Consider the following 27,544-nt stretch of genomic DNA (forward strand, 5'->3'; position numbering starts at 1 on the left):
TGTAAAGCTTAGGGTCAGAGAGTAGATGAAAATAAGACTGGAAAGAAGCAGGAAGAGAAGGCAATTAGGATTCTTACTGCTCATGCTAAGGAATCCGGATTTCTCCCAGAGATGACTGGAAGCACCTGATAGATTTGAGCAGCAGGGTTGAAGTTTCCTCTGCCACCAGCCCACAGAGTGGGTAAGAGGGAAAAGTGATTGGAACCTGTGGGTCACATAGAGCTGAGTTAGTCAAGGTGGCTCCGTTAACAGACGACATACAAAATAATGGGTAAATAGAAGAAGCTTGTAGTAGGTGGGTGGGTAGGTAGACATGGCTTAGGAGAGAGATAGGCAGATAAAGAGTGCGGTGTTAGATCTTGCACTTACCTGCGAGTTATAGGGAAAGACAGCGTAATCTACCAATGTCAAATGAAGCAAGACCAATCTATCCAAGCCAATATGGATGATGATAGCTAATAATGAGAGCTGCCTATGTTTCCTACATGTTCATAGTGCTGAGAGCTGGATAATGAGATTTCAGTGATTTTTAATTACTTTCTTTTTTTTATATGTATTTTGCTTTATATTATCAACCATATAAGTATTATTTTATGTGTTTTTAATAGTCCTGCAATGATGTATGTATACCATCAAAAATGTCAGTTTTGTAAAACCTAAAGCAAAGAGGAAAATAATTTCGGCTACCATTCGTAGTATCTACAGGTAGGTTTTACACAATATCCAGGGCTTTACATGTGTTTCTTTTTTATTTTTTTATTTATTTATTTTTTTACATGTGTTTATAATCCTCATGACAGTCCTGTGAGGTACTTGCTACCCTCAGAAAAAGGAAGGAACTAGTCTAAGTGCACAGACTAGTGTGGTAGATTACAAAACCCAATTCTCTACCCCTCCTTGTATCCACAGCCTTGGCAATGTGACTCTTATGCTGTTCTCACTAAGAAGTTGAGTCTGTTTCCCAACCTCTTGAATTTCAGCTAGTCTTCTGACTTTCTTCAGCTAAGAGAATATGGAAGCTGTGATGTGGTCACAGTTCAGAGCTTGGACTTTGAGATCCATTGGACACCTGTACTCTCTCTACCTCCATCACACCAATAAGGCCAGGCTAGAATGCTGGACAATGAGAGACAGTGTCCCAGCTGCATCTATCATCTCAGCCAATAGCCAACCAACCATTAAACATCAGACATGGGAACAAGACCATTGTAGGCCAGTGTGATGCAGGCTGACCTGCAAACTGACAAGACGACTCCTGAGTAAGCCCAGCCAGGATCAGGTGAACTGACCAAAATCAGCAGAACTGTCCAGCTGACTCATATGTAATGGTTGTTGCTTTGTGACACTTAGGTTGCGGCATTTTGTTATATATCACTGATACAATAGAAAGTGGAAGAACTGAGTTTTGAACCAGGTCTAGGCTTCTCCATGTGTCTTCAAGGCGTCCTCTGTCTCCATTATGGAGTTAGTGATCTCTCTGAAGCTTCATGCCGAATTCTCTTTCCCTGCCTCTCCTCCACAAGTGCTTTTAATTGGAAAGCACTCATTCTGTCTCCTTCCAACATCTAGTTTGGGTCACCGTATTTAAATTTGTAGACTGCTCCAGGACTGCCAAGCGTGTTATGTTTCATTTTGAATAATTTGTTGATATGATTAAGTTGCTGGAATGGAGAGTCTCTATACCTTGATTCACTAATAAAATTAGGATGCACTTAAGAATATATTTTAAGAATATATGCCACCTTCACATATTTCACTTGGTTTTATATTTATATTACTACAAGGTTAAAAAAAGTATCATCATACCTATTTTACAGGTAAAACAAACAAAACAAACACAAATCAAGACTAAGATAGATATAGAGTACTTGTCTGGGATCAAGCCGCGAATCAGACACCCCGTCTGCAAGCTCAACCTGACCTTACCACCAGACCATGAAATCTAGAATCTGACCCAGAATTATTTAATCCAGCTGTGAGTCTTAGGAGGCCATTTAACATGCTGGCTTTCTAGTTAAAAATAACAATCCATTTCCTATTGGATTTCAAACACTGCTGGTTTAACCAGGACTCTTCATTGTCCCCAGAAGTATAAGGGAAATGAATCAGCCCTCAAAGAGTATAACCTCCACGAGGGCAGGCCATTGTCTGTTCCCTTTGCCGCTGGGTCCCCAGTGCAAAGAAGAGGCATACAACATTAGTAAACAAGTGCTAAATTCTTAAAATACTCACTTAATCCTCACACACTCTTACTTCTTGCAAATTTCCTTCTTTTACAGACGAAGCATTAAGATTCAGACTTTTAGATCTTTTTCCTGAAGGAACTCGGAGAATGAGTGGCCGAGTCAAATTTTGAACCCAGGATTGTTGACGTCAAAATGCATGCATTTTTTTAACCCCTTTTTTCTTCCCCAAATAATAGACATGCGGGCCTGACAAGATAATCCCTAGGGTTAGATTTCTATGAGTAGCCTCAAGCCGCTATCTCTACCAGTGATTAAAAATGAGGAATCAGGCTTCATTCAGCTAAACCAGAATAAACATAGTAGACATTAATTTAAAAGAGACTTCCAGATTGTTAAATATTTGAGCCATCAAGGTATGCTGCAAATTAAAATGAGATTTTCTGATTTATGGTTTGACTCCACAGGGAAACAATTTTGTAGGTGACCACTGCCGACGTGATTGCACCAGGGAATTTGTGTGATCATTTCACAAAGTGCCGGAGCATGACTGTAAGGGCCAGATCATTCCCATTTTGCCTTTTGATTTGCTCTTCATCCAGGCCTTTCCTAACATAGCGTGAACACAAAGGTCAATTTCCTGCAGTCAATTTGAAAAAGGCCAACTCTCAATTAACTTTGCAAAAGAGGTCAGAGGTGATGTGGAGAACTAAAACCCACAAGTAATGTAAAACACCCATTTCAGCTCTGAGCTCAAATAGCCACCTCTAACCAAATGCTGATCGGAGCTGCTAACCAGGAATAACACAGATAAATTTGCAATCTGTTGCTCAAACCTCATCATTTCTGCTACGTACCTTGGGTGGACATATCAATAAGAGAAAAGTTGTAAGACTAGCAGCTGGAGAAAGAAGGAGAAAACAGAGAAAGGGATACTGGCACAATAGGCAAGCTAAATATTATTAAAGTAATTTAGAATGTATTAGATTCTTTCCTCCAACCTCAAATAGACATGCAAGTTTTCCCACTCACTTTTAATTGCCCTCCCACCCCAGCTGATGAACCAACATTTCTGGTGCCAGGCGGAAGACTCTGAACCATTGAGACACTATCCTACTCTCTCACACTGTGGAGTGGCCCCTTGAATCCAAACCAGACAGTGGAAAGTCTTGCTGTGGTCTACCAAAATTCAACCCCAAATGCTTACTAAGCCCTTAACTGTTGACATGGGGCAATATCAGGGACTCCTCAGTATGCCATGCTCTCTCGGGAATGGTTTATTCAGCCTTGTTGAGTAAGGGACACAAAGCCAAGGGAGCTGGGGAGTCCGTATAAAGGCACCATTCCACCTTTGATACAAATCCCTGTAATCAAAACCATATTTGGCCCACTCAGTCTTACTTCCAAACTCCCTCTGAGACGCTATAAACATTGGCAGACAATGCTTACAATTAAGGTGGAACACGTTCTCATAAATGTTTGTTTCTGTCTGCTAATTGTTTTAGTGACTAGTAGACGATGTCTTGTGGTCAGCCTGGAGAACAACAGCAAGGATCCCTAAATCCCCACCGAGAAGCAGCTCAGGAGAGTGGCACGATGACAGTGCTGGACTATGCAGCAGCAGCCTTGGGAAGCGTAGAAAGATGGAGGTTAGGATATGTTTTCCAGCCTTAATTGTCCAAGCGTGGGCTCGGGGTAACGGTGACATGATCAAGCTTCCCCCTCTTGCTATAAAGAAACACTGAGAGACTGTGTGCATTGTTGTCTTTCAATACCAAGGGGGAAGTGGGCGAAAGAAAGTAAGAGTGTTCTGGCACCAGAATAATTTCTCCATTACCTCAATTAGTTCCAATGATGTGGAAAAGTTCTGTCTGGAGAAATCAAACTAAACGTAAAATCACTGAAGTGCCGGTGGTGGCGGCGGTAGGTGTTGATACAGGCATTAGTCAGCAATACTGATTGCAATGAAGTCACTCAAATAGCCCTGTCTCTGGAACCGGGGCAGAGAAATAAACTCATTAGATCACCCCCTTTAGTGAAGCATGTGGTTTTCAATGTGGCACCAACGCAACCTGGCACCCACCACAAGATTTAGCTGTCTGCCCTTGGACGGCACAATTTACTAAGGTGTCTGGTAAAGAAATCTGGATAAGTTATTATTATTTTCTACAGAAACATAAATAAGTCCTCTTTCTTAAGAGCCACATTAGCCCTTAGTTATGAGATGTTGAATTTTCTTTAGAGAAGTAACTGGTTCTTTGCAGCTACAGAGCCCAGAATGGAGACAACTAAAAGGCAGAGACTACAGGAGATTTGGGTATTACACAGGGAAGACTTTATAATGCTTGAAGCTGGTCATAAGGTTCTCATGTGGGGATAGATACTAAGCTCCCCATTGGGTGTTCAGAGAAGACTGGGCCACAACCCTCCAGGGGTAATATAGGGAGAGTCCTTGCACTGAATGGGTCATCGAATGATTTAAAATTTCTTTCTCGAGCTAAGATCCAGCTAGCAGAAGGAGATGAGAGAATAAATAAAAGCCATTAAGAAAAAAAACCCTCTAGATTCTCAAAATATAGTCTGTCATATACAGAGTTATATTAAAATCATGTTTTCCTTAATGTTTGAAAAAATCGATAAAAATGGAGATGCTCTGCGATGGGTTGAACGACTTTATCAGTAGTAAATTTCTCCCAGTCTAATGATAATCTTCTTCAAGCACTTCTTTTGATAAAAGGTTGATGAGCACAGCATGCAAATGGATGTATGACTAGATAGATAGGTAGGTAGGTAGTAGGTAGGTAGATAGATAAATAGTCCACTTCCCTGTGTGGTTGATGAATTTATTATCCCACTACAAAAAAAAAAAAAAAAAAGCTGACTTAGGTATTATTTCCAGGTTATATAACTGAGGAAACTGAGTCTCTAAGAAGTTGAATAACTTGCCCCAAATCACACAGCTTAAAAGTGATAGAAGCAGAATTAAGATAAAAAATGGAGTCAGTCCCAGCTCCATCCACCCTCTCAGGCTTCTTTGCAAATCCTGGTCAGGGCATGGCTTATCCTGCTTTGAATGACTTGAATGTTAAATCAAGGAGGGATAGGGGCCCCTATTTCTTTATCATTGTGTAGAGATGGTAACTAATCAATGATTGATAGGAGAATTTAAAATGTCTCCTCAAAATGATTTTCCCTTTTTCAAGGTGACGGGGTACATACCAATCTAACTACTGACAAAGCTGGAATTTCACACCCCACTAGGAAGCCAGAGCCACTTGGCTTCAGCCCAGTCCCTGAAAACTAGAAGAGTAGTTAACAATGGCATGAGCCCCCAGGGCATATTGTTCAGAGAGCCAAGTTCAGAATTATTCATGACTATGTTGGAACCTCAATGACTAGAAGCAACCTCTTCTCCCAGCAAGTCTAAAATTTTATAAGATAGATGAGAGTGATGAAAATATTACTCCTCCACATGGGGATTTCAGCAACATGGAGGTGTTTTTGAAAATGCTATTTGAATTTTCCGGTTCCTGAAAAGAGGCTGGCTTTTACAGCTCGCCATAGACTAGGGCCCCACGCAGGAATCCAAGTTAGAAAGGGTCCCTCATCTGTGGTTTTTCCTCTGATTCCAAACTTTGTGTTCATGTATGTTTGTTCATCCAACTAGTCTTCATAACGCTATCTTTCAAATTACAAAAGGCAAGTCTTTATAAGTGAGGACAATAGGTAACCATTCTAATGTACGTCCCTGCAGAGAAAATTCCATATAGCCCACCAAGAAAGGGCTATTTTAATTAGTGTTTAAACTGAAAACTTGATTACCTACATTGGTGTTGGAACAGGAATTGCAAAAAAAAAAAAAACAAAAAACAAAAAACAAACAAAAGCTGCAGACAAACTGGAAACATTAGACCAGGTTTTGATTTTCATGTTCTCACATACCAGCTCTTTCCCTACAGTCATGTTGAGGGCATCACAGCATATTTCATTATAGATATTAAAATATCTTAGGCTCTTTTTACTCTTTTTACATTGGTCTCATCACTCCCTAAAAATTGTAAACAAGAACCACATCATCATGAAGAGCTTGGACTGACTCCGTGCAAGAAGAACCTAGAATCAGTCCACAATTCTGCTTCAGTGTGATCTTGAGTAGATGATTTAACCTCTTGGAGTGTCCACAGTAAGGATTATAATGCACCCTTTCAACCTTCCATCAGGTTGTGGAAAGTAATAAATGGGATACTTATTAAAAATCACCCAGCACAGTGCCTGGCACAGAGTGAAGGCTGGTACAAATGTACGCTATTAACATGGTTATATTCTCGTCTGCAAATAGTTTTGTGTTGAACACTTAGTAGAAGCTCAATATAAAAGTGATAATTTGTAACACCAGGGAGAGACAATAATCACAAATTGCACTACACTGACTATACGGCAGAGTAATTCCGGGAATTTTAAATTATTTTATTTTTTAAAAAGTGTCTCCCTTGTTACGTAATCCTTTCCCTGCCTTTCTTGTTTCCCAATTTTATACTTTGCCCAAAGAATCATTTAGTGTTCCAAAGTATTAGACTCTTATAGGTATTCAGAAGCCCCAGGAGAAATGGAATACATTTACAGACCCATAAACATCTAAATTAGCGCTATAAATGGGAAATATAGTCTATAGTTGGAGAGTGCCCAATACATAATATGTTGTGGCATAGAAGAGACTTCCTTTTTGGTGGCTGGAAAATCTATTTGCTCTAAGTATTCAATTTTAAAATGGATAATAAAAATAAATAATAGGCATGCTTCTGCTTAAATTGCACCTTTCATGGGAGATCTCAAAGAGTTTTTCAACTGTTAATTTATGACCCCTGGGGAAAGCTAGGTGGCAAGTAATATCTTTTTTCCTCAAATGGAGAAACAGACATAAAGAGGCCCAAGTGACTTGTCCAAGGACACAAGGCGAGCCCTGGCTTCAAGCAAACCATCCTAAGGAAAACACAAAGGCAGAGATATTCTCTTTAAATGATTAAAACCTGTATTATTTGCCTATAAAACCGGAGATGAATGCTAACGTGGGTTGTGTAACCATCATACAACCCACACTATTTTCATTAGTACATCAGCTATCTATTTCTGCAAACTACCACGAAACCTTAATAGTGTGTATTGGTAAATATTTATTCCTGTTCATGTAGCTGCAGGTTGGCTGGGAGCTGAGTCTCTAGACTGGGCCGAAGGCTGAGCTCAACTGGACTGACCAAGATGAAGGTTAAGTCTGGATCTTCTCCCTGTGTCTATGTGGAGCAGACATCCTGCCAGGGCATAATCATCTCATGGCAATGGCGAAGGAACAAGAGGCCCAACCCCGACCACATAAGTAAACCATGCCATTTCTACTAATCCTCACAAGGCATGGATTTCTATTAATCCACACAAGTCAATGACTGAGCTCAAAAGGAAGGGTGGGAAAGGATACTCTCCCCTATCATGAAGCTGAAAGGACACATGGCCATATCCCCAATTTAATTTCCTTGAAAGTATACTCTCCACCCCATGGAAGTGAGAGAAGGGAGTGAGTACTGTCACATTGTAATATAATCTATTACAATCAGCATTTATGATTGTTAACATTTCAGACATTTCGTATGGGCTAATCTTTAAAACTCTGCCTGTTTCAAATGCTTCTGTAACTTCTACTGGACCACTGACCTGATCCTGGCCTCCAAGGGTGCAATTTAAATAAGACAACAAATACCTCTAGTCACTTACTAGTATCTCCTTGGTATCTAATTAAAGAGACGAATCAGATTTAAGAGGAAATTGCCTAATAAAAAAATAATCCTGATTTACTTTGATGAAATCATATGTGTTGGATCAATGAAAAAAAAATGTGAGCTTCTTTGACCCTATTATTGAGTCTATTCACAGACACTGTGAATAGAACCTGAGATTTCCAAGGAACCAGGAATGCTTGACATCTATAAAAGGTGCAGTGAAATATCCTTAGCATATGGATGCTTATTTTAGATGAGATCCTGTTAACTAACAACTCTACATCCACGATGCCTCAAAAGTCAAACACTCCAGGATGCCATGTGAGGATTCTTCTTGATTTGCAGCATCCTGCTGTAAATCTGAATTCCCCTCAAGTCATTTCATGCTACCACTGTACTCCTCCAACATTCGGTTTGTTTCTCAACCTAGACCAAAATTTCCAATTAGATACTCATTGAGTATGAGACACATACTCTCTCTCTTTCTCCTCATGCTGTACAGAACTAAAAAAAAAAAAAGAGAGAGAGAGAGAAAGGATTAGGGTCCAGTCTAATCTGAGTATCCCACACAGAGATGAGATTTACGGGACTGTCATCATTTTAGACAATGAGTAATATGAGAAGGAGTCCAATGCATGGCAAGGCCCAAATGAGGTAGCCTGGATATAGAGGGAAAACAAGGAAACCAGTTATCCCTTTGACACCTCTTTGAAGAACAGCTTTCTCTCCAAGGTAGCCAAGTCCTCTCACATCACTGCCAACCCCTGCCTCCAGGCTCTATCTGAATCACTTTCCTTTCTGGTTAAATCTGTGGATTCCTGTGGGGAGAAGAGTGGCTCCCACTGGCTCAGGACTATTTCTCCAGGTTATATATGTCACAATTTTCCATGCCTTTAACAAGACTCAATTAAAAATTAATCGGTCCAGCATGGCAATTTGAGAGGTAATTGTTTCTTTTCCTGACTCTGTGGCCATAGGCAAAAAGCACACCCAGAACCTAAATTAATCATCTAATTGGGATTTTTCCATACTCCAGCCACTCAGCCTTCCAGGGGTCCCAGCAATGTGCTGCCTGACCTCAGTAATTAGATTGCCCTAGTGTCCACTCTGTGGACTTTGTGCCTTACTTTCCCTTCCAAGTCCCTTTAGTAAAATGGAAAATAGCCACATAGGCTGTTTACCTGGGCCCTCCTCAATGACCAACAGCCTTTATCTTCAGAAGAGGAAATACTAGAAACAGGGGGCAGGTTAATATATTCAACATGGTTTGTAATAGCAAAAGTTGGTTTCAACCTAAGAGCAGTCCTGCATTGGTTTAATATAAAGTATAGTCTATTCATAGAAATGCAGCTAAAAAAGAAGTAAGGAAATGCTGTGATTTCATAGGTCTTTAGGTCAAACCATACACATTTAACATGTACAGCAATGCTGTGAGTTGTAAATGTAATTATCTGTTTAAAAAAAAAACAGATGAATATATTGAACATGAAAAGAAATTAGGTTAATGCCAGAGGTATTTGTGTTTGTTCATAGTAGCTAACACACACATTACTTTTAAATTTAGTTTTTATATAAGACACACATTTTGTTGACTCTTCCCAAATTAAAGATTAATAGCATTGTTTGGGTTCTCTAGGCAAAGAAGGTAAAGGCCTGTATTTTATTATTTCATTTTTTAAACCTTGGCCTGAGTTTTGCATTTTCCTAAGGGGGTGGTTGGAGAAATCTAAGTATCTTAGTTTTTCTTAAGTTTCTACCTGCAAAAAATGAATTGAAATGTTTCACCATATCCTTCCCATATGCTTATCCATCATACATTAATGACCATAAATTAAAAAAAAAAGATTTGGAACTATAATTGTTTAAGTGGAAGATAATTCCTTACATAATTGATATTCAGAAGAACTGCCAACATTTGAGAGTCTCTTAAGATACTTCAGTTGTCTTTCCTTCATGACCATAAACATTTATCTTTATCACACAGTGAGTGAATGTTCTGAGTACAAACTATAAATTTATATATATTTGTATTTATGAAGACTTCGGATCACCAAAGACATACTTGTCACCAGGTAGGTAATTAAGAAGTTAATTTTAATTGAATCAACCTGACCATATCCCTCAACTTCAAGCCAATGTCTTTACATGATAACAGTAACATATGTGTTTTGTGAACTATATAGTATCACACAAATATTAGGCATAAATATTGTAAATAATAATGGAACCTATGTATCTGTACTGGCAGTTAATAGTATAAAAGAGTTATTCTTACCTAACCATTAAGACTTTATCTGCCAGTGCAGCCAATCTCTTCACAACAGTAAATGTAGCATCAATGACACTTTTTATTTTTTAGGATTTTATGTATTTATTCATGAGAGACACAGAGAGAGGCAGAGACACAGTTCAAGGGAGAAGCAGGCTCCCTGCGGGGAGCCTGATGCAGGACTCATCCAAGGACCCCAGGATCACAGCATGAGCTGAAGGCAGACACTCAACCACTGAGCCAACCCAGATGCCCTGACACCTTTTTCTTAGGGCTTAATAGTTGTATTAAGTTGTGGCTCAGTCAGTCAGTCGGTTAAGCATCTGCCTTCAGCTCAGATCATGATCCCAGGGTCCCTGGGATTAAGCCCCAGGTGGGGGGTTCCCTGCTCAGTGGAGAGCCTGCTTCCCCCTCTCCCTCTGCTTCTCCCCCCTGCTTGTGTTCTCTCCTTCTCAAATAAATAAATAAAATCATTTAAAATATAGTTGTATGAAGTTGATGAAGGGCATTGTTGTAATTTTTCTGGGAATACTTCTAGATGTGTAAAGAATAGTACCAATACTCTTTCAAAAATCTTTGGAGTACAAAAAAAAAAAAATCTTTGGAGTATACTCCAAGGAAACAAATGAATAAATAGAAAAAGTGGATACATTTTTTTTTCCTGATACTTGAATCCTTACTTTGGAACTGTCAGTCCAAGACCCTAGTTCCATTTATAAAGGATCCCGGCTCTAGTACAAAACGATTTAAGCTATGCCTCTTCATCCCACTAGACACATTTTCCAAAAAGCTAATTCTGCTTTTAATAGACTCACTTCAATCTTTAATAAGACACACACTTAAAAAAAAAGACACACACTTAATGCCTACACTGACAAAGAGCAGTAATATCGCACTTAACCTAATCATGATAGTCAAATGGTGCTGAGAAGTTTTGACAACATCTGCTTTACAAGTATATGGAAGGCAAAGACAACCCCAATTTTCAGTTTATCTGATTTAATGTGTTCTATAAAACTTCAGTGTTCACATCATCGGTTCACAGACCCTCTCTGAACATAATAAAGTTATTTACACAGCTGCTGATGGCATAGTCGAGGTAGAATTATTAGGATTCTCCCAACTACCTGTGAATCATAACAGTCCCAGAGCTTTATTAGCTATCTCCAGGCGCAGCATCTCCCCAGGGAGAAGAATTTGCAGCAAGCAGGAAGCTCTGGCTTCTTCACATTCATATCATGAAAACTCAAGAGGGCTCCCGTAAGACCTCTGACCTTTCCTCCGCGGCTGAGGTTGCCTGGGGGGCTCTTTCTCAGGGAGAAAGATCCACCAGCTTACTTTCCCCTCTCTCTTTCCTCCCTCCCCTGCAGCCTCACCTGTGATCACCCAGGGTAGGAAGAGACGAAAGCCCTCCCCTGGCTCTGATAACAGGGTTGCCTGACTGTAATTACAGGCTTTTGCTTCCCAGCTATCCAAATGACAGTCACAATCGAGCCTGAAACTCCTCAGTCAGATGGAATCAATTACTGAGCAAAATTGGGAGGTTAATTTTCCCCAGAATGAGATATGCCTTTTAGCTTTGCCATCTCTTTCACTCCAGCTGGTGGCTTATTTGGTTGCATTGTTCTCTGGCCACATGAACAAAGTTCCATTAGGAAGGATTTCCAAAAGAGTTGATTTGAAAAGGAAACTCCATCAGCCCCCAAACTCAATACATTCTGAATGGGGGAACTGTTATTAACTAAGCAGCATGGATGGCTAGTCACTAGAATTTACATTTGATGGACATGGAGTTAATCCAATAAGAAGAAATGGAATCTTCCAGTATGGTACCACTCCCTTCTTAGAAGTTCCCCTGGCTCTATAATAGCATGACCCAGCATTGAAAGAGTCTTCTCTTCTGGAAACTGCAATGAAAATAAATCATTTCCCTCATCTGAATAATTTTCTAAGTATGATGAAGCATCTCTTTAAAGACAAATAAAACAACCAGTATTCATCTTCTCCAAATGGAATTGCATCTTCTGAATGGCCTAGTAAAAGTGCTATGATAGCTTCCATTTAATCAGTGATAATTATAACAATGATAAGGATGGTATCAGTGACTAAAATTTAGTCTTTACCGTGTTGCAGGAAATGCTTAATATTTCTCTATTAACTCGGTCCCCTCAAAACTTCCCTAAACCAAGGCACTGAGATGTTGGATCACTTGCTCATGTTTACTTGATTGGCAAATAATAAGCCAGACTCTAAACCCAGGTGACCAGATTCCAGAGCCCACAATTGAGAATCATGCTACTACATGATCATTGTCATGGATTTCAAAAGGGAGTACTCCCATCACTTCGTAAGTGGGGAGATTGAAGTATGGAGATATTAACTTGTTCGAGTTTATGTGTCTCATGAATTAATGAGGCTGCTATTCTACATCATACCTGTCAGACTCAAAAGCCTCAACATATCCATTAAAACCCTACAGAGACTTTGCAAACAGCCACTTTTGCACAGTCTTAGGTGACAGTTAACTAAAATCATTGGTGGCAATTATCAATTCTAACATAACTTGCATTCTTCTGTTCGTCATCTTTAGGAGTATGGCTCGGTTGAATCAGTGGATTCATGTGATTCCTATAATAATATTGAATGCATTGCACTCCAAATCCGACGTATTTGTTTCCCTTGTAGCATCTTTAAAAACTGTCACTCCATGAAGTACATACTTCATCTGAAGCCAGACTTTGAGAGTTGGAATAACTTGTAACGTAAGATCTTTGGAATTAAAATTTGGTGCCATTACTACTCTTGAAATTCAATATCCCCGTGATATCTGATAGATTAAAAGGCAGGTGATTCACTATTGGCCCTCAGTCTCTGAGTCAGAAAAGTGAACTAGTAATTGCTAGTTGTATGACATTTGTTGGAGGTAGAGCTTGGCGCATCAATTCAGTCATTTGGCAAAGAGTCACTGAGTTCCTCCTGCATCCCGGCGTGGTAGCATGGTAGCAGCCCTGACGAAAGCCTCAGAATAGCACAGACAATGTTCCCTGCTCTCACAGACCTCATATTCTACCGATAAACTAGGCCAACACATTTGCAAATGGCTTTTACATTTAGCACATGTTACGTAACGTGGTGGGGAAATAAATGGCAAATAAGTAGCGTTTTCTTCTTGCAAGTCAAATAAGTTTTTTCTTTCCCTAAGGAGTATACAATGCAAACATAGGCAATTAGGAATATATGAATGTGGCCAACAAGAAAATCATCCAAACTGAAATGGAAAAAAAAGATAGTTTTTCTTTCCTTTTGGAGAATGTGAAGTGGGGGAGTGCTATTTACATTACAGCAGGACTCCTTATGGTTCATATATATGTTGGTGTGCGTGGATCTTTCATTTCATGAAGAAAAGTTACTGCGAAGAAATATCAAGAATACGGATTAACAAGTACTGCTAATTTAAAACCAATTCTAAGTAAATGGAGTTTAAAAACTTCCGAAGTTCAAAAAAGAAAAGAGTCACAAACTTATAGTTATATATTATATACTATAATTTATATATACATTATATGTATGAACATATATACACAATTATAGAATTCATTGTGAGAATTTGATTCATCAGCATCATATCCTAGACCCCAGATTTCATAAAGCGAGGCTCACCTCTGTTTAAAATACATCTGGGGTGATACGATATTAAATAAGCTAGGAGGACATTCAGTTCTCAGTAGACACTGAGAAATAATGTTTTGTATAAGCCAAAAGAAACACACACCCACACACTTTTAGTACCCCATAATTTTTTTCAGATCTCCAGAACATGATTTCTGGATTCAGAAAGGATAAGAGGCCATATGGCTCTGGATCTCTACTAAGTGGTCTCCATCCCATTTTTTTCTTTTCTCTTAACCCTGGCTTTTCTTCTCATAGACTCTGTTTCCTTCCTTGCAAAAGGTAGTCCCTGATTAGAGCTGGGACACAGCACACCTGCATGAGCACTAGCCTCCCCCAATTACAGCATCTTTAGTGTAGGTGTAGGAGCAGACCTTGTAAAAGGGGCTTTCTCATTATTATTATTTTGTGGTCAAAAGGTTGCATATACTATTTTTTTTTCTGCTGCTAAAGCTTAGAAAGGGTGGAAAGCAAAATATTTTGATAATTATTCAGGCCATCAGGTTACATAAGAGGTTCCATAGCTTTCTGCATCAAACTTGAACAGTTGAAACCACAAATTCTGTTTTTGCAGCCATAAAACATTCGTGGCAAAAAAAAAAAAGAGAGAGAGAGAGAGAAAGAGAGAGAGAGAAAATAATAAAATCCATTTTCCATTCGCTTGAAACATAAAATTTAATGTGGTGAAAAATGACAGTTTACTCCCAGTAGGAAACTGCTCAGAGCCTGTTTCAGAGGCATGGTGTGGAGACTTTGGTACCCATGTGCAGTCACTGAATGCTGCAAGAAATTGAATACTGAAGAGGATGTTGCACAGTAAAACATGTAAGGGGCAAGGTAAGTAAGCCCTTGTTCAAAGTGGAAAAGGCTTCCTTCTCTGACAAAATTGCTAAGTTACAACTATTCAATAATCACTGTTCGATCCAACTCTCAACTTGAGAAATACACGCACAGGTAGACATAGTGTAGTAGATGTCCTCACACCAAGACTGAAGACATTTGGCTATCAGTGGTAGGTGAATGTGTTTATCAGTGTGGGAGACGTTGAATTATTTTTCAGAAAGATCAAGTGGCAATAGCTGTGAACTCCACAAAATATAATATTCACACAGTATTTGTCTTCTTTATGAATATCTCAGAGCAGAATCAAGGCATTCAATGAAAGTAGCAAAAATACTAAGCTCTGGTTCTTTCAATAACAGGAGAAGCAACTGAGGACTCATCCTTTAACTCAACTGGCCTCTATTTCTTTCCTATAAAGTTAACAGTTGGACTAAGTGATTTCTAAGCACCATTTTAACTAATGTTCTGTATGAATTTTAGAAAAGAGTAGTTATCGGTTATCCAAATCAATGGAGCATTGAACCAAGTAAAAACTGAAAGCAAGAACTGCCTTGTCCATATCTGAGTGAAGTTGAATATTACATGTGGTTTGTAGAATTTCTGAGTCTTACACAGACATTTGTCATGCCCTTAATGTTTAACTATTTATATCAGTAATCTATTGACACAATGCTCTCTAATCACTCCAGAACTCGGTGAGTTAAAACAATAAGCATCTATTGTTCCTTAAAGTCTGTAGACCCGCAGGGAAGTTCTGATCTGGGCCAGGTTTAGCTGCTCTCAGCTGGATTTGCTTGCGCATCTGCAGTCGCCTGGTGGGCCCCAGAGAGTAGATGGTTGGTCTAGGATGGCTTCACTTACATATCTCACAAATCATTACCTGGTGACTGAGTGACACTCAGCCAGAAGTCTCTTCTTGTTTGGGAGAATAGCACAAACTCATTCTTATGGCAGATGAGAAGGGTTCCAAGAGATAAAAGACACACAGACAGTTAAAGCAGTTAAAGCATATGCACAAAACTGGCACATGGTCACTTTTACCACATTCTGGTGGTGAAAACAAGTTGCAAGACAAGTTCAGATTTGAGGGATGGGGAAAAGGAGACCCTCTCATGATGAAAGAAGCTGCAAAGGTACATTGCAAAGCATGTGGATTTAGGAAGGTGTGGAGAATTAGGAACATTTTGATAATCTGACACACTATACTTAGACACTGCCATGGCTGAAAGTATGATCTTTATTTTCTAGTGGTAACAAATGTGTTTCTCTACTTATTTTGTAGTGTTCTGTAATTTCCTATAGACATTGTCTTCCATCAATTTTTTTTCCCTATGTAAGCCACTTCACTTACCATCATTCAGTATCATATTTGGCCAAACCTTAATTTGGGGCTAATTAACGTCAACCTAATTATTGTAGCATTTACTATCTATTTACTCTTAGACTATTGGTATGGAAGCCTTCATCATTATTATAAATATGTGAATATTATTCCAAAATTGATCCTAATGCAGTTGTTATATAGAAAAAGATAGATATGATCCTTACATTGCCTGGATTCTAAATTACTAGAGTCACAGTTAATTCTGGAGATACGGGAGATCTGAGATGATATATACTACTTGCTGCTGTGCTTTGTATATCATGTAACCTTTTTGAGTCTCAAGTAGCTTTTCTACAAAAAAATAAAGTTTACTTATCTAAAGTGTCTTCTAACCTTAAGTTCTACGGATCACTCATTTTAGGTGGACTCAGTATGCCAACATTCCTGAGTCATGTTAGACCCCAATAACTTACTGAAGTCTTAGAGTATATATGCTCTTAAATATTTTGAGTATTCTTAATGTTAAAATAAGTAAAAATGTCCAAGTTACCCATGTAGATTGACATCAGCAAGTGGCTTTGACAGAGTTTAGTCAGGGACAAGTCTTTAGCTACATCAGATAAAGATAGGTTCATTCCTTAAAAACTTCATCAGTATTTTTTTCCAATATACTTGTGAAAACACTGAGAATGCTTTTCCATACAAATGTTTTCTAATAAGTTTGCAATTACTCTCCATTAGTCATGTTCAAATCTTTCTTCGTTATCAGTAGTCTCTCTAAATCCAGGTAGATCAGAATAATTAAAATGAGAGAAATATTTGAGATCAAACATGGTGCTATAACATAATAAATCTTGTCTCATTTTCTATGTCATATGAAAAAAGACTGGTAAGTAAAAAATAAGGTAAAATGTTTATTATAGTTCATATATACTGAGCTCCAGAAAAATATAATTGACATACAGATGTAAACCATTGATTTCCATTTTAGAATGAGTTCTGGTGATGGTTACAGGAAAGAGATTTACCTTCTTATTCAACATTTCCATAAGCCTTTCACAAACTTCAAAAAATTTAAAAATACAAGATGAAGAAATACATTAGAAATTTTCTAATAGTCAACCACAGAAATATAATATTACCAACTTAAACCAAACATTATTCTCCCTCTTTATTAGAATGTGACACATTTGATCATCAAATACAATTAAAAATATCATTGAAGAGTATAATTTTATATTTTCTATTTAAGAAGAAGAAAAATGTAATGCTTGAAATACTGGTAATGAGCAAGTGTAAAATGAAAAGTAACTAAATATAAGACAAGGCACTTTGGAATAAGCAAAGTCTCTAGGATTTTAAGAGCTGGTTAATCCCAAAGCCACTGTTTTTTGTTGTTGTCCATGTGTCCTAAGAGTTTTTCCAACTGGCAAAACAGTGACAAGGTGCATACGCTTTTTCATACTTTTTGTTGTTTGTATAAAGCTATTTTGGTTGACTCCACACAAATAAAGGGAAATAGAAGCTTGAGGCCACCACTGGAATTATTCAAAAATCACAAAGAAAACCCATGTGTTTCATTCACACAGCAATTTGGGGTGAATGTGGTTTTTGGCCAACATTTTCCAGAAAACCACTTAATCCTCCAAGTTTCTTCTAAGTCTAGATACACAACCAGAATCCCAGCTGAATGGATTCACTTAGTCTGAAGATCCAAACTGGTCCAGGATATGCAGTCCTCATCTTTCTGAACTCTTGGAGGATCGGAGGAAATTTATGGGTAATATGGAAATAGAAAAAGCTCAATGCCTTTCAAATTCTAGTGGAGTAAGTAATCACAGGCTGAATCCTTTCAACCACCCGGGATAGTTACAGCATTCCTCGACTGTTTCTCATGGAACTTGTTTTATGCTAACATACCTGTATGTTAGCCTTTGGAACCAGGCTTCCTAGGTTCACATCTAGACTATACTATTCACTAATTGTGGAATCCAGTTATTTAAACACTCTCTGGCTCTGTTTCCCCACAAATAACATAAGGATAATAATATATAACTCATAGTGTTCTTGTTAGCATGAAATAAGATTATGTATACAAAATTGCTTGCTATAGTACCTGGCACATATTAAACACTCAATAAATGTCAGCTTTGATATTGTTATTATATCATATCACCATCACCATCATCATCATCATCATCATCATCAGTAATACGCAACCAAATACATACAAAAAAAGTCCAACCGTAAATCTGACATCGACCTTACATATCACATGCTTGTTACTAATAAAGGAATTCTTAGAGAATTCCTAATTGAAGAATTCCTAATATGGGGGAACTGCATTCATAACTCTGGGCTCTAATGCTCATCCGTGGCAAATCATTAAAGGAGATTGAGAAGCCCATCTTTCAGGCTCATCCTAACCTCTGAAAGCCCCATTCATCCCTCGTCTCATCAATCAGTATTTATGGAGCACCACATCAGACAGTGATGGAATTAAAGGAGGAGAAATGTCCCCTGCTCCAGACAGACTCATCACCCAGGGAGGAGACAGCCATATTCACAAATAATTACCATGCATTAATGCATTGCATTTGCTCTTGGAAAGCAGCAGGCCAACAAAGAGGATACTTACATTATGCCTAAGGGGATTGGAGAAGGCTTGACACCGGAAGGGACATGGGGTCCCAGTCTTGGAAAATACGAAGAAGCCACCAAAGAGAGAAAGGGGAAAAAAGGACTCTGCATACAGAGTAGCAGGTACCAAAAGGTTATGAAAGTTCTTGACATGTACCAAGGATGCATGTAGTTAGATGCAGTTGAAACAAAAGATACATTCTAGAGATCAAACAAGTAAGCTTGGAGAGGGAATTATGAGAATATATGCCCCACTACCTTCTACAGAAAGTAAAAATGAATTAAAATATAGATTATTCAGAGATGTCTGAAAAAAATGACCAAAAAAAAAAAAAAACTTGCTTAGACGACAGTACATTTTACTTGCTCTTGGAAAATCTCCCTGTGAGTACCTTCTTTCCTTCTTTTTTTGTTTAATGGACCAAAAGGAAACGAAATAATATTTATTGTGTCTCTTGCATTTGCTCCTTAGGAAAATGGCATTAGCCTCATATGGAAACACTTTGACAGGCCCCTGAAAATAATTCCTTAACCACAAACATGTCTTCTACTTGTCTGATCTCAAATTGTTCCAAGTGAGTATCACAATTTCAGGTCAGGTTTAAGGATATGACAGGCACTATCAGTCCATTAAATATGAATGATATATGAGGTAGAGGGCGGAGGTGTTGGCACAGAAGGAAAGACTGCTGGTGGGAGCCCCATTCCAGGTTCTGTAGAGTGTCTGCCTCCCTAGGAACCTTCCAGTTCCACCTGAAGACACTTACTGGCAGCTCCTCAGCACAGATGAAGGGAGGAACAATGGAACTTCTCTGTGTTCATCACCCAGATACCATCTCAGTACCTCAGTGGAGCATGATTATTGGAAGCAAAATAACACAGATAGGATTTCACATTCAAGCTTTGGAAATGAGAATAACAAAGATGCGAGGACACAAACAACCCCTCTCACTGCCCTCCACCCCTCTTTACCCCCCTGCATCCACCTCCTTGTTGCTCTTTTGCTTCCTACTTCTAATTGGCAGATACTTGATCCACACAGCCATTTATTTCATTTTCAGAGTGCAGAAGGCCACTTGAGACCTACTGATATGTGTGGGAAAGTGACAGCCATGCTACTTGCACCTGTTGCGGGGAGCGACCCGTTGCCTCTCCCTCCCTTGCTGTGCCCATTGTGTGCCACCTTCTTCTGTTTCAGTAGCGGCAGAAAAGAAGTCAAAGTAGCCGGCATTCAGCATGACCACATACAAAAAGGAAGCCAGAAAGCTTCCTTGTACCTCTTTTCCTCCCAAAGCTTGCCCAGTGGCCTATTTCAATAGTAAATGTAGCAATCCTATCTCTTTTAGAGCTACAGCATGTAAGAATCAAGAATCAGTAAAAAGCAACAGCATAAGCATTTATTTGGATGGCCCACTGAGCATTACTGGGATGAATCAGCTACACACACACACACACACACACACACACACACACCCTAATTCAAAACTATTCATAGTCTCCCAAGTAGACCATATCTCATACTTTTTGAGCAAGTTAAGTAGACTTGAGATCCAAGGCTCTGAGGACTTTTAACTTCCCAGAGAATAAGCTGCAGTACCAATAAACTTTCACAGCAATCTCCTTGGAATGCAGACTAAAATCGGGTAACTCTATATACAGCTCTTAATGACAACACCGAAGAGCACACATTCAAAGGAGAGGGGAAAGAAGCTTAGCAGCTACTGTCTTGAACAACTGTGCAGCAATGAAACAAGACCAAATTTTGAAGTTGGATGGCCAAACTGTTTAGTTGGTGTCTGTTACCATGTGGAGACTATAACTGCTCAATGGTGGTAATAATACATCATAAGACCTGGAAATGGAAAAGACCCATTAAATCATCAAGTAATGCCTTTGCCAGCACAGGATGCAGTTCCCAGAGAATATTCCTTAAAGTGCCCCTTGGGATGAGCTCCAAAGACCATGTCATTTTATCCATCTCCAAAGAGTGCAATCCAGCTATCTACAGTATCCGATTGCTGTTATGAAATTAAACTTTGGCCTTAAAAGCATTGTTCCATACCAAACTAGTCCTTGGTACCAGGTTTTCATTAAGGACCAGTCATAGCCCTTGGAGGAGGCAGGAAAGGTCATTTTATCCATTCCCCTACCTCCGGGCAGGTCTTGTGTGAAATGACACCAGCCTGGCTCTTATTATAAAATTCCCAGAGCAGGAAGTTCTATAGCCCCTGTTGTAATGTGCTTTCCCATGACACATAACCCTCATGTAGAGAGTGTTTTCTACAGTCTAGTCGAAATCTCTCCCACCACAGTTTAAAAACACGTTCCCACAGTAGCAGAGAACTATCTATCACCTGCAATGTGGTGTGTTCACCTGAGAAGAAGACGGCCGTTTCATAGCGCTTCCTTTGCTTGAGACTTGATTTTAGCTACGGTTTTCATATCTGAGTTTACCGAAACAAAAGGTGATAGGGACTTCTGGAAGGCAAGGCTTGTTCTTTTCCTCTTAGTAACTTTTTGGATTTTGATTAGTTATAAAAATAAAGTGACACTCTGTGGACTCAAACAGTTAATTCAGATTTTGGTGCATGTGATGCAAACCCATTTAATGCTTCATTTCATATTTCATTTTCATTATATCAAAAGAATTACAGATTTACTAATCAATTACATGCATAAAATCTGGAATCCAAAACCTAGCAATGTTAAAATATTCATGAAGTAATATGCTAATTACGCATCATTATTATTTATTTTTTCTCTTACTTAAAATAGATATGATCGGACCTTTATTGGCAATCTCTTATTCTACTTTTTAAATTACTGTAAGTAATTGAAAGTCATGAAATAGCATGTCTCTGCACTTTTACAAAAATGGCGATTGTTTTTTATTACCTCTAACTGCTCTTTTCAAAATTTGTCCAGAGTAATGAAGCATCAACCATCTTTCAATAAGAAATCTGGAAATCGATAACCTGAGTTTATGCTTCTGACGACTTCCTTATCCGGCTTTTGATCATCTGGTGAGTCTATGTTAACAACAAAATACTTCAAGGAAGGAAATCAGAATTGATTATCTTCATGATATTCTTGTTTCTCATTTTCGAGAAAACAAAGTTTACAAGAATAATTTTAATTTTATACTAAAATGTATTAGTCTTCATGTTAATAGAACATTTTCTAAGACGTATTATATTGATTAAATGAAGCCAAGTAAATGATAAAATGTATGATGTAGTCATTTGTATTTAATGTTTATTGCAAATTTTTGGTAAAACTTGAAAGTATTAAATTTTAGTGTGGAAAAGAGGGATCTAGTGCTTTTTATATTTTTAATTTTTAAAAATTAAAATTTTGTTTTGTTTTGTTTTTGAGCTAGTGCTTTTTACAACACATACATCTTTGTCTTTCCCGTACTTTGTCTGTGTTAAAGAGAGAGAAGGGACATTTTCTTGAAGCTAGAAAGAAGTATTCTAATGATCATTCCAATGTGAATTTTCTAACGGAGTTGTCAAATCAGAATTACTTCACATCTAGGAAAGTTTAACCTTATGAAAATTCTTAAGGAATGCATACCTTAACTCAAAGTGGGTCATAATCTTAAGTATTTTATTTTTCATCCAAGAATGCAATGCTTCTGTAAGGTCACAATGCCCATATATAAAACAATGGTATAGGTATCATGCTTATACCTCACATAACATTTTAGGAGACCTTCCTTTTCAAGTCTCTGCCTCCAAAGACAGACATATTTTTTTGTGGATTTCTGAACTCAGCCAAGATTGTTGGGAAAATACTTCTGCACACCAACAAGAACAGTTAACATTTTATTGAGTGCTTACCATGTGCTAAACACTCCACATGCATCATATTATTTGATTTTCATAATCACCCTGTGAAGTAGACACTATCGTGATTTCCATTTTGCAGGTGAGGTTCACCAAGGTTAAGTATCTTGCCCAAGGTCACACAGCTGGTAAGTAGTATGGCCAGGATTTAAACCTGACAGTTCATCTACAGAGCCTCGGACTGTGTTCTAACCAGGCTTTGCACATGAATCTCTTGAAGTATCACTTTTATGTCACTCCGCTTTCTTGTGCCCAACAGATTCAACAGCTTGGAATCATTAGAAAAATAAAAGCACACAGAAAAGCAAATCAAAGAGATCTGAAATAAAAACAGTATTTTAAAATACCTCTTTCAATCTCATGATCAGTAAGAATGAGTAAAATTAACTCCTCCGTTTGATTTGTTTTCCTTTGTTTAAAAACTGGAAGACGCCCTAACTGCCTTGCTAATTCTGACCTCATCAACGTTCTGTGACATCGAAGAACAAATGAAAATGAGACTGGCCTCTCATGACATTTAAATATGCCATGGCCACTTCTAGGAAAGTTTCTAAGTCTCCTATCCCGCAAATAGAGCGAATTTAAGTACAGAAGGAAAGAAAATAAAACAATCAGAAAATAATTATAGGCATACCATTTTCAATAAAAGCGATTTTAAAATTTTTATTTAAAGATCTTGTTGCTTTTGTTCAATCACGGATCATTGCACATAAACCATAAACAGGAACGACTCCATGAGAACGAATTATTGCATTTTCAGGACTCAGCTGAATATTGAAATGAAGAGCTTCTGCATTTACTTTAAAGGATTTTTTAAAGAGCACATAACTGTTACTAGATATGATGAGGTATTTCGTGACACAGGAAGTAATTATTTGACACAACTGGCAGTTTTAACTGACTTTAGAAAGCTTGCTTCTCTGTGGTCAGGCGCTCATTGCTAAGAGCAAACGGATGAGCTTCAAAGCATTGGTTTGGACCATTGGAAACAGATAATCAACAGATGATGGAGAGAAGTGTGGCCCCCCTTTTGGGTTTTTTTTTTTTTTCCTTCCAGTTCTTCTTGTCAAAGGATGATTGATATGTGTGGAGCAGCCCTTCAAACGCCAGCCACTGCCTGAGGCACTTCCTATAATCAAAGCACACGCCCACCCAGAGCTAATTAGACATTAGATTAGTGTCAACTGATTGATTTAAAGCAGCCGGCCCCTCTTCCCCACCCCTCCCCTCGCCCAGCAGGGTTGAGGATGGGGCTGGTCTCCAAAATGGCTCTCTCTCCAGACAGGCAAATTATTCATGGAAGCTCCAGGAAGGAAACCTAGAGATAATACAATGTGGCTAAAAACACAACCAGAAGAACTTGTCTAGAAGGAAAGTGAGAGGGAGGAGAGAGAGAAGGAGGAACAGAGAGAAAAAGAGAATGAATCATGTTTCCCAGAGCAATGAAACCCCTTGGTCCAATTTGTTGAGTTAAGTTAGAGAGAGTGTTTGTGATGTTTGAAAGAAAATTATTTGCAATTTAACCTAGGAGAGTTCTGAGTACATTTGGCTACAATTTAGATACCATTTTTCAAAGTCTTTTCCTTTCATTTTTCCCCCCCTTTATAAATATATGAGCCGGGAACATTCAAAGTTGTCTTAATGGATTAAGCAGAGACAAGGCTGCAAGGAGCAAATTAAAAATGAAATAGTTACAGCTGTTGGAACTGGCATTGGGCAGAGAGAGAGGTAAAAAAGATTTCTCTTCTTACAGGATAAGGGAGATTTCAGGAAAACACTGAGCCCTTGCCGGGTTCAGATGCGCACGCCTGCAAAACAGTGAGTGATTCCTTGACTTCTTAGCAACTGCACAGCTCTGCTGCTGCTTGCTCCGTGGAGGAGCCCAAATAGCTGGAGTTCAGCTAAAAAGTGAGCCCATTCCCAGAAGAGACCACCAGAGTAGGGGGCAGCCAGGGGCCAGTTTTAGACTTTTCATTTGCAGATTAAAGGCCTTTTCCACTTGTCACGTCCTGCTACTATTGCACTCTGGGGTCAGGACTGATCCAACACAAACACACCTCTGGAATTATTTCTGTGAATATGGGACCCTGAGAAGTGCTGTAATGGCAGCAGAAACGTGTGAGACAGATAGTACTTGCTAATGGAACTCCAAAAGCTTTCATAGAAGGACGTCATGTCGTGGGTGGGAGAGGGGAGAGGGCCAGAGAAAAGGAAGAGGGAACAGCTAATGATCTGGGGGGAGGCAGGTAGAAGGTGAGAAGAACGGTGATGGCCAAGTGATTGAAATGACATTCCAGTTAGCCATGACGTCTGATATTTTTAATGTCGGTATAGCTTACCAGGCTATGTGTGTGTGTGTGTGTGTGTGTGTGTGTGAATTATATATATATATATATATATATATATATATATATATATATATATATATAATCTATTCATGAGACTTAGAGTCAGAGACACAGACAGAGGGAGAAGCAGGGAACCTAATGCGGGACTCGATCCCAAGACCCAGGATCATGACCTGAGCTGCGGGCAGATGCTCAAGCACTGAGCCACCCAGGCGTCCCTCCAGGCTGTATATATTATTTCACTGATTTTCTACAAATCCCTGGAAGATAGATAGGGCATGTGTCATTATGAATTTACAGACTAGATACGTCACCCATTACAGATGAAATGATTAAGACAAGTAATTTTTCCCTCACATTAGTAGGAAAAGTCAGTGAACTGGTATCAGATAAGCCCTTATCAACGTGTCATACTCCCTCCAACCTTCTGTCTTGCTTTTTTTTTTTTTTTTTTTTTTAAGATTGTGTTTATTTACTCATGAGAGACTCGCAGAGAGAGGCAGAGACACAGGCAGAGGGAGAAGCAGGCTCCCTGGAGGGAGCCCAATGTGGGACTCGATCCTGTGACCCTGGGATCGCGTTCTGAGCCAAAGGCAGATGCTCAACCACTGAACCACCCAGGCATCCCCCAACCTTCTGTCTTAATGGCATTTCACATATACATATAGTTCTTATTATTTTAATATTTAGATACCTAGTCCATTTGCATGGTTTCTAAGACTTTAGGACCCACCCTTCTTAGCTCAAGAAATGAACCAGACCATAATCCAGAAATCTGGGAGGTCATTAGGGAGGATCTACAGGGTCCGGAAGAGGAAATGCTGAATCTTGGATTAAATACGAGAATAATAACTCAGGGTTTTTTTCTATGAGAAGACTAAGGACCCAAGTTAACTTCCGACTGGTTCCCAAAAGAACCAGTCTTTTGGTTCCCACCAAAGAGTAAAGATGCAGGGAAGTGGTCATTGAAAATTGAACACTGCACTCCAAAATATGTTGTGAAAACTGACGGAAGTTTCTGGAGTCCAAAAAGCAATCAGGCACCAGAGCAGAATGGAATTACTGCTTTATATTTCTTGTGTATGGGTCTCAGCATCATAATGACAGCTTTCAAGGACTACTTAGGTTGAAATATGAAGCCACTAAGGCCAAGAGTGGGTAAAGTCTGGACAATTCCATCCACGTCACTGTTTCCCCCTGGCTCTCTTGTCTCCCTGTGGAGACAGGAATTCAGAGAACACAATCGGAGAGCCAAAAGGGGAGAGGCGTACGGGAGAGTCCTCCAAATGCCGATTCGGCAAATTTTAACTTTTGCAGCTATAAACCTTTCAATACCTCAAAATAAATCCTTCAGTTTTATATGAGATTTTGGTTTCTGCAGCTGTAGATTTATGCAGTGTGCTCAGGCCAGGCCAAGAGAAGTGAACACAAGTGATGTAACAGATAACATAAGGATGTTATTCAGCTTTTCACTATACAGCACTGCTCACTTAGGAACTTTCCAAATGTCATGTGTAGCCCCCCTCATTAATTAGCTGCTAAAGCAGCTGATCTTTTGCCATGGATGCGTGTATCCAGCTGCTGGCCTTCGGCTTGCGAGACACAGGAAGCAATGCACTTCCTCGCCCCGGCCTGGATCTGAGACTGTCAGACAGGCAAATCACCCAGCGGCATCACTGGGGCAGACTAATCTGTCCATTGCTGGTCTGCCCTCTTTTGTGTGCCAAGTTGTGTGCCTTGGTTGCTGGTGAGAAGTGGATTACTGAAACGTAATGTGCTTCTAGAGCCAACTATATTCACTAGGAAAATTTTTAAGACAGGTCAACCACATAAGCAGCCAGGAGCTTTTGATAATAAGACCACGCACAAGGCAAGAACAGACCTATTACTGTATTGCCTTTATTGACTTTCTTGAGAATAAATTGACTAATATTTTATGAAAATTATTATGAATCAGGCTCTATGCTATTTTTCCTACAAATATCTTAGTTAATCCTCATGATGACTGCAAAGTAGATAATATCAATTTCACTCTACAGAGGAAGAAACCAGGGTGGAGGGGGTTAGATGCCTTACCTAAAAGTCATCCAGGTAGATGCTTGAGGAACCCTGTCTCCATTTTCCTCAACACCATATGGAGTTGCTAATTCCTCCAAAAATAGCAATGTGTAAAAAGAAAGAGGAGACTGTCTTCTAGCTAAAATTATGGAGAGAGACCTACATCGCTGCTCTTACATGAGAACTGCAAAGGTTTTATCATTATAGCATCACCTGTATGCGAGAAGAATGGGTTTTGTTAACAATGACTGAAACCATGGTTTTTTACATTAGTTTTAATTTTACCAGAGTTTTACCTGTGTGAGTTCTACTTCTGGCCAAGATCGAGTAAAACGGTCTATACCCTCCCACATCCAACAAGCTCTCAAAAGCAAGACAAAAATGCATGAGACAATGGTTTTGAAGATACTGGACATCAGTCCATGAAGGACAGTGAAACCCACGAAAAGGGAAACAGCAATGTGAGTCCTGTGATTTACTCATCTCATTGACCAGGTGCAGAGCAGGGAGGGGTACCCAGGTGGTACCCAGGGGTACCCAGCTTAGCAGTCTCCTGGAGTCAAGGAACCAGAAATGGTTGTCTGGGAGGGTCAA

At 39.1% G+C, this 27,544-nt stretch overlaps 1 long non-coding RNA gene across 2 annotated transcripts; it reads left to right on the forward strand.

Moving 5' to 3' along the window:
- LOC144285394 (uncharacterized) lies at positions 1 to 27,544 on the forward strand. Of its 2 annotated transcripts, none has more exons than XR_013353665.1 (3): positions 1 to 181; positions 21,622 to 21,719; positions 27,239 to 27,544. It is a non-coding gene; the product is annotated as an uncharacterized LOC144285394 (long non-coding RNA). The 2 variants fall into 2 exon arrangements; XR_013353666.1 differs by lacking the exon at positions 27,239 to 27,544 and adding an exon at positions 24,298 to 24,427.

This window comes from Canis aureus, chromosome 16 (genome assembly GCF_053574225.1).
Source record: "Canis aureus isolate CA01 chromosome 16, VMU_Caureus_v.1.0, whole genome shotgun sequence".
Lineage (NCBI taxonomy): Eukaryota > Metazoa > Chordata > Mammalia > Carnivora > Canidae > Canis > Canis aureus.